The following is a 10,058-nucleotide window of genomic DNA, read 5'->3' on the forward strand; positions in this document are numbered from 1 at the left end:
TTTTCAAGATAATGACTGTCCCCAAGGATCATTTAAATACCAAAGAGAACCATTTACAAGTTAATTTCTGTTTCCCATGCAATCATTCTCCCTAATAATCATTTATTGCATCTCAATAGAATTCCTCTTCTCCCACTCCCATAACCTGTTTTGCCAGGATCCAAGCCTCTATTCTTTCTATAACCTCAAAATGGTATATAAGCTTCTGTACTTCATTGAGATGCTAGGTCTTCATTCTGAAGACACCTGTGTATAGACATTAAATCGTATGCCTTTCGTAAATCAAAAATAAAATTCTAAGCCCCCCAACCAACTGAATAGACCCTCCTCTCAGCCAAGAGCATTCCAAAGTAAACCCGGAAAACTAGTTCAGGACATGATGAGAAAGGGGTGTCAAATGTGCCTCATTATACCCTCCTCCCTCTGGAATTCAGGCACAACTGACCAGCATTAACATTAAAACCAAGATCTTAAGAATGACAGAACAGAGGTGAGGGAGGGGCAAGATGGCTGACTAGGCACAGCTGCGGTTGGAGGCTCCCACCAAAAAGAATGAAAACGGCGAGTGAATCCTCACTGGCAACTAAGGTTTCCAGGTTCACTCACTGGGACTCACTAGGTAGCTGGCACAACCTACAGAGAGCAAGGAAAAGCAGGGTGGAGCAACAACCCACCCGGGAGCCGCACGGGGCAAAGAGAGGCAGTGAGTGATTGTGCTACCCCACCTGGGAAACCACACTTTTTCCATGGATCTGTGCAACCCGCTAATCAGGAGATCCCTTCATGAGCCCACGCCACCAGGGCCTTGGGTCCCAAGCCCAGAGCTGTGGAGATTCTCGGTGGCCACTTGGCTGGAGACTGCCTAAGACTACCAAGTTCCCGGGGGGAGGGGCGGCTGCCATCACTGCAGCTCCAGTCTGCTGTTTTCCGCCGCTGGTGCTGGGGAGACTGGGCAGTTTGGACCCAGGAGGAATTCCCCACAGCACAGCACAGTGGCTGTGGCAGATCCTGGCCAGACTGCCTCTTTAGGCCAGACCCGGACCCATCCCCCCTCACCGGGCAGGGTCTCCCTATGGGGATTTCAGGAACTCCAGCCAGGAGTTTACAGACAGAAATCTGATCTCCCTGAGATGAAGGCCCTGCCAGGAGGGGCGGCCGTGGTCTCCAGAGATCAGTGGACTTAGTATTTTCCCCTGCTAGCTCTGAGGAATCTGGGCAGTTCCAATGAGTGGGATTCCCCCCAGCACAGCACACCCCCTCCACAAAGGGGCAGCCAGAGTGCTTCATCAAGTGGGTCCCTGATCCTGTGCTTCCTGACTGGGTGAGACCTCCAACAGGGGTCACCAAACACCTTTTACAGGAGCATTATCACTGACATCAAGTCAGGGCTCTTCTGGAACAGAGCTCCCAGAGGAAGGAGCAGGCAGCCATCTTTACTGTTCTGCAGCCTCCACTGGTGACACCTCTGGGTTCAGGAGGGACTCAGGCAAATAGGGTCTGGAGTGACCCCCAGAAAACTGCAGCAGCCCTGTGGAAGAGGGGCCTGACTGTTAAAAGAAAAACAAACAGAAACAACAGCATTATCAACAAAAAAGTCCCCACAAAAACCCCCCGAAAATCGGCAGCCTCAAAGATCGAAGGTAGATAAACTTGTGAAGATGAGAAAAAATCCATGAAAAAAATCTGAAAACTCAAAAAGCCAGAGTGCCCCTTCTCCTCCAAATGATCACAACACCTCTGCAGCAAAGACACAGAACTGGGCTGAGACTGAGATGGATGAGCTGACAGAAGAAGGCTTTAGAAGGTGAATAATAACAGACTTCGCTGAGCTAAAGGAGCATGTTCTAACCCAATGCAAAGAAGCTAAGAACCATGATAAAACATCACAGTAGCTGTTAACCAGAATAACCAGTTTAGAGAGGAACATAAATGACCTTATAGAGCTGAAAAACACAACATGAGAGCTTCACAATGCAACCATGAGTATCAATAGTCAAATAGACCAAGCAGAGAAAATAATTTTAGAGCTTAAAGACTATCTTGAACTCAGCTCTGGATCAAGTGGACCTGATAGATATCTACAGAACTCTCTACCCAAAAACAACAGAATATACTTCCTTCTTGGCACCACATGACACTTACTCTAAAATAGATCACGTAATTGGAAGTAAAACATGCCTCAGCAAATACAAAAGAACTGAAATCATAGCAGTTTCTCAAACCACAGTACAATCAAGTTAGAACTCACGAATAAGAAACTCACTCAAAACTACACAACTATATGGAAATTGATCAACCTGCTCTTGAATGACTCCTGGGTAAATAAAAAAATTAAGGCAGAAATCAAGAAGTTCTTTGAAACCAATGAGAACAAAGAGACAATGTACCAGAATCTCTGGGACGCAACTAAAGTAGTATTGAGAGGGAAATTTATAGCACTAAATGCCCACATCAAAGAGCTAAAAAGAACTCAAATTGACATCCTAACATCACAACTAAAATAACAAGAACCAAGAGCAAACAAACCTCAAAGCTGGCAGGGGACAAGAAATACCCAAAATGAGAGCAGAACTGAAGGAGGTAGAGACACAAAAAACCCTTCAAAAAAGTCAATAAATCTAGGAGCTAGTTTTTTGAAAAAAAAATAATAAAATAGATAGAATGCTAGCTGGACTAATAAAGAAGAATCAATTAGACACAATAAAAAATAATAAAGGTGATATCATCACTGATCCCACAGAAATACAAACTACCATTAGAGAATACTATAAATACCTCTATGCAAATAAACTAGAAAATCTAGGAGAAATGGATAAAATCCTGGACACATACACCCTCCCAAGCCTGAACCAGGAAGAAGTTGAATCCCTGAATAGAACAATAACAAGCTCTGAAATTAAGGCAGTAATAAATAGCCTACCAACCAAAAAAAAGCTCAGGACCAGACAGATTTACAGCTGAATTCTACCAGAGGTACAAAGAGGAGCTGGTACCATTTCTTCTCAAAATATTCCAAACAATTGAAAAGGAGGGACTCCTCCCTAACTCATTTTGTGAGGCTACCATCATCCTGATACCAAAACTTGGCAGAGATACAGCAAAAAAAGAAAGTTTCAGGCCAGTGTCCCTGATGAACATCCATGCAACAATCCTCAACAAAATACTGGCAAACTGAATCCAGTAGCACATCAAAAAAGCTTGTCCACCATGATTAAGTCAGCTTCATCCCTGGGATGAAGGCTGGTTCAACATACACAAATCAATAAATGTAATTCATCACATAAACAGAACTAAAGACAAAAACCACATGATTATCTCAATAGATGCAGAAAAGGCCTCTGATAAAATTCAATATCCCTTCATGTTAAAAACTCTCAATCAACTAGGTACTGATGGAACATACCTTCAAAATAATAAGAACTATTTATGACAAACCAACAGCCAAGATCATACTGAATGGGCAAAAACTGGAAGCATTCCTCTTGAAAACTGGAACAAGACAAGGATGCCCTATCTCATCACTCCTATTCAACATAGTATTGGAGGTTCTGTCCAGGGCAATCAGGCAAGAGAAAGAAATAAAGGGTATTCAAATAGGAAGAGAGGAAGTTGAATTGTCTCTGTTTTGCAGATGATATGATCCTATAGCTAGAAAACCCCATTGTCTCAGCCTAAAAGCTTCTTAAGCTGATAAGCAACTTCAGCAAAGTCTCAGGATACAAAATCAATGTTCAAAAATCATAAGCATTCATATACACCAATAATAGACAGTCAGGGAAACAAATCATGAATGAACTTCCATTCACAATTGCTACAAAGGGAATAAAATACCTGGGAATACAGCTAACAAAGGAAGTGAAGGACCACTTCATATAGAACTACAAACCACTGATCAAGGAAGTCAGAGAGGACACAAACAAATGGAAAAATATTCCTTGTTCATGGATAGGAAGAATCAATATCGTGAAAATGGCTAAATTGCCCAAGTAATTTATAGATTCACTGCTATTCTCATTAAATTACCATTGATCTTCTTCACAGAATTAGAAAAAACTACTTTAAAATTCATATTGAACCAAAACAGAGCCCACATAGCCAAGACAATCCTAAGCAAAAAGAACAAAGCTGGAGGCATCACACTACCCAACTTCAAACTATACTACAAGGCTACAGTAACCAAAACAGCATGGTGTTGGTGCAAAAACAGACACATAGACCAATGAAACAGAATAGAGAACTCAGAAACAAGACCACACATCTACAACCATCTGATCTTTGACAAACCTGACAAAAACAAGCAATGGGGAATGGATTCCCTATTTAACAAATAGTGCTGGGAGAAGTGGCTAGCCATATGCAGGAAATTGAAACTAGACCCCTTCCTTCTACCTTATACAAAAATTAACTCATGATGGCATAAAGACTTAAATGTAAAACCCAAAACTATAAAAAAGCTATAAGAAAATCTAGGCAATACCATTCAGGGCATAGGCACAGGCAAATATTTCATGAGAAAAATGTCAAAAGCAATTGCAACAAAAGCAAAAATTGACAAATAGGATCTAATTAAACTAAAGAGCTCTACACAGCAAAACTATCATCAGAGTGAACAGACAACCTACAGAATGGGAGAAAATTCTTGCAATTTATCCATCTGACATAGGTCTAATATCCAGGATCTACAAAAGAAACTTAAACAAATTTACAAGAAAAATACAAACAACCCGACAAAGGACATGAACAGACACTTCTCAAAAGAAGACATTTATGCAGCCAACAAACATAGGAAAAAAAGCTTGACATCACTGATTTTCAGAGAAATGCAAATCAAAACCACAAAGAGATACAATCTCATGCCTTTCAGAACGGTGATTATTAAAAAGTGAAGAAACAACAGATGCTGACAAGGCTGTGAAGAAATAGGAATGCTTTTATACTGTTGGTGGGGATGTAAATTAGTTCAAACATTGTGGAAGACAGTGTGGTGGTTCCTCAAAGACCTAGAACCAGAAATAATATTTGACTCAGCAATCCCATTACTGGGTATATAACCAAAGGAATATAAATCATTCTATTATAAAGATATATGCACATGTATGTTCATTGCAGCACTATTCACAATAGCAAAGATATAGAATCAACCCAAATGCCCATCAATGATAGACTGGATAAGAAAATGTGGTACATATACACCATGGAATACTATGCAACCATAAGAAGGAATGAGATCATGTTATTTGCAGGGACGTGGATGAAGCTGCAAGCCGTTATCCTCAGCAAACTAACGCAGGAACAGAAAACCAAACATCGCATGTTCTCACTTATAAGTGAGAGCTGAATGATTATAACACATGGACGCAGGGAGGGGAACAACACACACTGGGGCCTGGTGTGGAGGATGTGGTGAGCTGGGAGGGAGAGTGTCAGGAAAAATATCTAATGCATGCTGGGCTTAATACCTCGGTGATAGATTGATAGGTGGTGCAGCAAACCATCATGACACATGTTTACAAATGTAACAAACCTGCACATCCAGCACATATTCTGGAACTTAAAATAAAATAAAATAATCTAGGTGAAAATATAGGCAAATATTTATCTGTTCTCTAGATAGGAGAACTCCCTGAGATGTAAAGTAATAAAATAAACCAAGATTTAAAAAAAAAAAAATGAAGGCCAAGGCAGGCAAATCACTTGAGGTCAGGAGTTCAAGATGAGCCTGGCCAACATGGTGAAACCCCGTCTCTACTAAAAATACAAAAATTAGCCGGGCATGGTGGTGTGCACCTGTAATCCCAGCTACTCAGGAGGCTGAGGCAAGAGAATTGCTGGATTCTGGGAGGCAGAAGTTGCAGTGAGCCGAGATCACACCGCCACACTCCAGCCTGGAGGACAGAGTGAGACTCGGCCAAAAAAAAAAAAAAAAAATACAAAACAGACTATTTGTAGCAATAAGATGCCAAATTCCAACCTGACTGTAGTATAGCATCACATGCAGATAGAAGGCCCTGAAAGAAATCAAAGTATTTTACCCCAAAATATATTTTGACGTATTTTTAAATGCCCCTGCAAAGCTGTCTATTGTGGGGAAAATCTACATTCTGTAGAGTCCTGTCCTCTTTCCAGGTCTTTTCCTGACCCAGGAGAGATAATAAGAGTCTGTCACCTTTTAAGGCCTGATAAGAGACATTTGCCATCTACTCTATATAATAATAACCTTGGTCTCCACACACATTTCCCCTTATCCTGGACACTCCTTTCTATTAATTCTAGGTCTTTAGGTAATAACTCAACTCTTTCAACCAATTGCCAATCAGAAAAATCTTAGAATCTACCTATGACCTGTAAGCTCCCCCCAGCCCCCTTTCCCCTTCCCACACCCTGCTGGCCATTTCAAGTTGTCCTACCTTTCTGGGCTGAACCAATTGAACCAATGCATATCTTACATGTATTGATTGATGTCTCATGTCTCCCTAAAACCAAGCTGTCACCTAACCACCTGTGCACATGTTCACAGGACCTCCTAGGGCTATGTCATGGGTCATGGTCCTCACATTTGACTCAGAATAAATCTCTTCAAACATTTTAGAGTTTGACTCCTTTTTGTTGACACTTTTCTCCTATTAATCAATCTACCTCATGTCAGTGATTTTCAGCAAACCTCCAGGGCACCAAGGGCCTTGGCTCCCACAAAACTCTTTGTTCAGGATGCAATTGTTCATTCAATATAGAAAGAGTGGAAAGTCAGCCATAAACTAGCACAGGCAAACAGCTAAACATAAGAGATGTGTGATTTCCTCAACTAGTACCAAAAAAGTGATAAAATAACTTTTTTTTTTTTTTTGCTTTACAGGAATTCAAATGAAGAAGACAAAATAATTGCAGAAGTTGTGATGACTTCCACACTGTATATCACCTTCAGTCTTTCAGCTCAAATGACTGCCTTAACATACTGCTGCCAAAAGTATTTTCTGATTCCAACATTGCAAGAAAATTTATAAGTGCCAAAACAAAATCTCCTGCAATAATAAAATATGTAACCACTCCATTTACTATCAGAGATTATCAAAGCTCCGACTACCTAATCTTTTTACAGCACACACCCAGAAGCAAAACCCAGTAATCACAATACAGAAACATTAATTCCCTTTGCTCATGCAATATGTTTCTCTTGAAAAACACTTGCTTCTACGGTTGTCCCAAGTAAGATATCTTTCAGAGGAGACATCAATAATATTAGCAGATTTTCGCAGAGATTCTCTTATTGACTTAGTGGTTAATGAAAAAAAATACTGCTTTTCATGGAAATAATACAAATATACATTTTGCTGGATGTTTGTGTAAAGGTGCAGAAGACAATGTCTATTGAAAGTGGCATAATAAATGATTCTGTGGCAGGGTTGGCTGTCCTGCCCATATTCTGCATAATGCTGCTCAAACAGCAGCTGATGTTCTTTCTATTGACATCAAAGTAATTGTCACAAAATTGTTCTCTAATTTCAGCATTAATACTGTTTGAACTGAGTAATTAAAGGGCTTTGGTAATTTTCTGGGCATTCTGTAGTGCTCAATTCACTCATTCAAAAACTGTTGTCTCTCTTTAACAAATTCAGTTGAGAGACTCCTCAGTTTATTTGAAGCACTGAAATCATACTCTAATTCTGAAGAAAAGGCACTAAAATTTCTTCTTGACTTTATAAATAATTTACTGAGTGAAGCCTACTTATTTCTTGCTCAGAGTTTTCAATATCCCCTTAGCAATAAGATTATGCAAATTGAGAGAAGAGCAAACAGTGTTATTGAAGGACTCTATTGCCTAAAGGAACTTGTGAATACATTAAAGAAACCATTAAAGAAATATTTATCCCTTTAAGTGTCATGGCTGTTCTTCAAAGGGACAACATTAATTATGAGCAGAAAAGGAAATTCTGGCTCAAAGTGGATAATTATTATGGCATTTGCCATGACTATCTTTGAAATGGATTTCATCCCTTTAAGAATTTCTTTCTTTTACATGAATGTTACTAATACTCTCCCAACCTGGGAACAACCAGAAACATCATTTGTAATGTTAAAGGAAGTAAAAATTGACTGCCCTTTTTGTTGTTGGTGGTGGGCCACATCTTCAAAAGTTGATGAATGAGAGATACAATGGAATCTCTAAGAATGAAAAAGCAAGCTGTACTAAAGAGGTGGTATTATGAACCTCAACAAATCAAACCCCAAGGGCAGTTTTCAAAGTTGCTAACTTTATGCCGGGGTGTGCTCAGTGTGCCAGCTCATAATGCTAATGTTGCACAGTTGTTCTCATTAATGATAGCCAGTGGGCAGAAGAGTGACTAAAGTAGATGTGACCAACATAGAAGGTATGTTACAATGGAAATGGAAAATGAGCTATCACTGCAAGGAATTTTTTAAACAAGTTCTACAAACAAGAAATGGCTGAGGAGAACCAAATCATCAAGAAAATGTAATAAAAGAGAGATATGTAACTTAGATTCTTATAATTTACTTCAGCTAAATGATGAATAATTCTTAGTATAAATATATCCTGCAATATGTTTCTTTTATATCAATGAATATATACATAGCTAATTAGAAAGAACTTAAATTAATATCAATACTTTTATGATCTAAGTCCAGCAGCCCTGCCCTGACAGAACTCACCAATTTCACCTCTCTCCTTACACTGCATTTTCTAGAGACAAGCATGGCCTTTATATTAAGAAAAAAAAATAGTAGCCTGAATCTGTTCTTAAGCATGACTGATAATCAAATGAGTTTTACCAATTTCCTAAAATGTGAGCAGAAATTACTCTTAAAGTTTCCAATTTAAGAAAAATTAATAAAAATTTGACAGACTGTTCCCTGAGACGTATATGCAGAGTGTCTTACTCAGGTTGGGCTGCTATAACAAAAAATACTATAGACTGAGTGGCTTAAACAACTTAATTTCTCACAGTCTACCAGCTGGGAAGTCCAAGATCAAGGTGCTGGTTGATTTGGTTCTTGTTGAGGGCTCTCTTACTGTCTAGCAAACAGCTGCCTTCTTTTTTTTTTTTTTTTGAGACGGAGTTTCACTCTTGTTGCCCAGGCTGGAGTGCAATGGCGCCATCTTGGCTCACCGCAATCTCTGCCTCCCAGGTTCAAGCAATTCTCCTGCCTCAGCCTCCGGAATAGCTGGGATTACAGGCATGCACCACCACACCCAGCTAATTTTGTATTTTATTTTATTTTTTTTTTAGTAGAGACGGGGTTTCTCCATGTTGGTCAGGCTGGTCTCAAACTCCCGACCTCAAGTGATCCGCCCGCCTCCGCCTCCCAAAGGGCTAGGATTACAGGCATGAGCCACCACACCCGGCCCTAACAGCTGCCTTCTTATTCTGTCCTCACATAGTGGAAAGAAGGTGAGAGAGTTCTCTGGTGTCTCTTTTATGAAAGCACAAATTAATCCCATCATGGAGGCTCCACTGTCTTGACCTAATTACCTTCCAAAGGCCCCACGTCTTCTTCCAAATGCCATCACATTGAGGGATTAGGGCTTCAACATATGAATTTTGAGAGGATGTAAATATTCAGTCCATAACACAGAAGTTTTTTCTTCTCTATTTAAAACACAAGAGTTTCGAAAATATTTTACATACATATGAGTATATATGCACATATATATGTATGTGTGTGTATGTCTGTATGTGTATATATGTATATATGTGTCTATATATAGTGTGTATATATGTGTGTGTGCGTGTATATATATATACATATATTTCAAAAGTTGAATGGTGCACCTGCCTTCTCCTGGCCCTTACCACTGTGAGAGCCACTTGACAGAGTCTGGAGGGCACTGAGAGGTGGGCAGAGGTCTGAGCTATGTTCTTGCCTTGAAGGTGATATGATGGCTAGAGCTGCAGGGGCTACTCTGTGGCTTGTGAGAAACAAGCTAAGCGGATTGCTAAGGGAACTGCCCTGACACCACTGAGCTGCTGCGCCAAGCCCCAGACTTCTTGTTTATTTGAGCTACGAGTACTGCTCTTCTCTTACTCATATCTGAAAATATT

The 10,058-nt window shown here is 39.9% G+C and overlaps 1 long non-coding RNA gene across 1 annotated transcript; it reads left to right on the plus strand.

Annotated features, from left to right (window-relative positions):
- Window positions 1-326: 326 nt before the first annotated feature.
- Window positions 327-8,866, plus strand: LOC134761755 (uncharacterized). The gene is made up of 2 exons (XR_010140838.1): window positions 327-703; window positions 6,854-8,866. It is a non-coding gene; the product is annotated as an uncharacterized LOC134761755 (long non-coding RNA).
- The last annotated feature ends 1,192 nt before the right edge of the window (window positions 8,867-10,058 follow it).

Source organism: Pongo abelii, chromosome 6 (genome assembly GCF_028885655.2).
Source record: "Pongo abelii isolate AG06213 chromosome 6, NHGRI_mPonAbe1-v2.0_pri, whole genome shotgun sequence".
NCBI lineage: Eukaryota > Metazoa > Chordata > Mammalia > Primates > Hominidae > Pongo > Pongo abelii.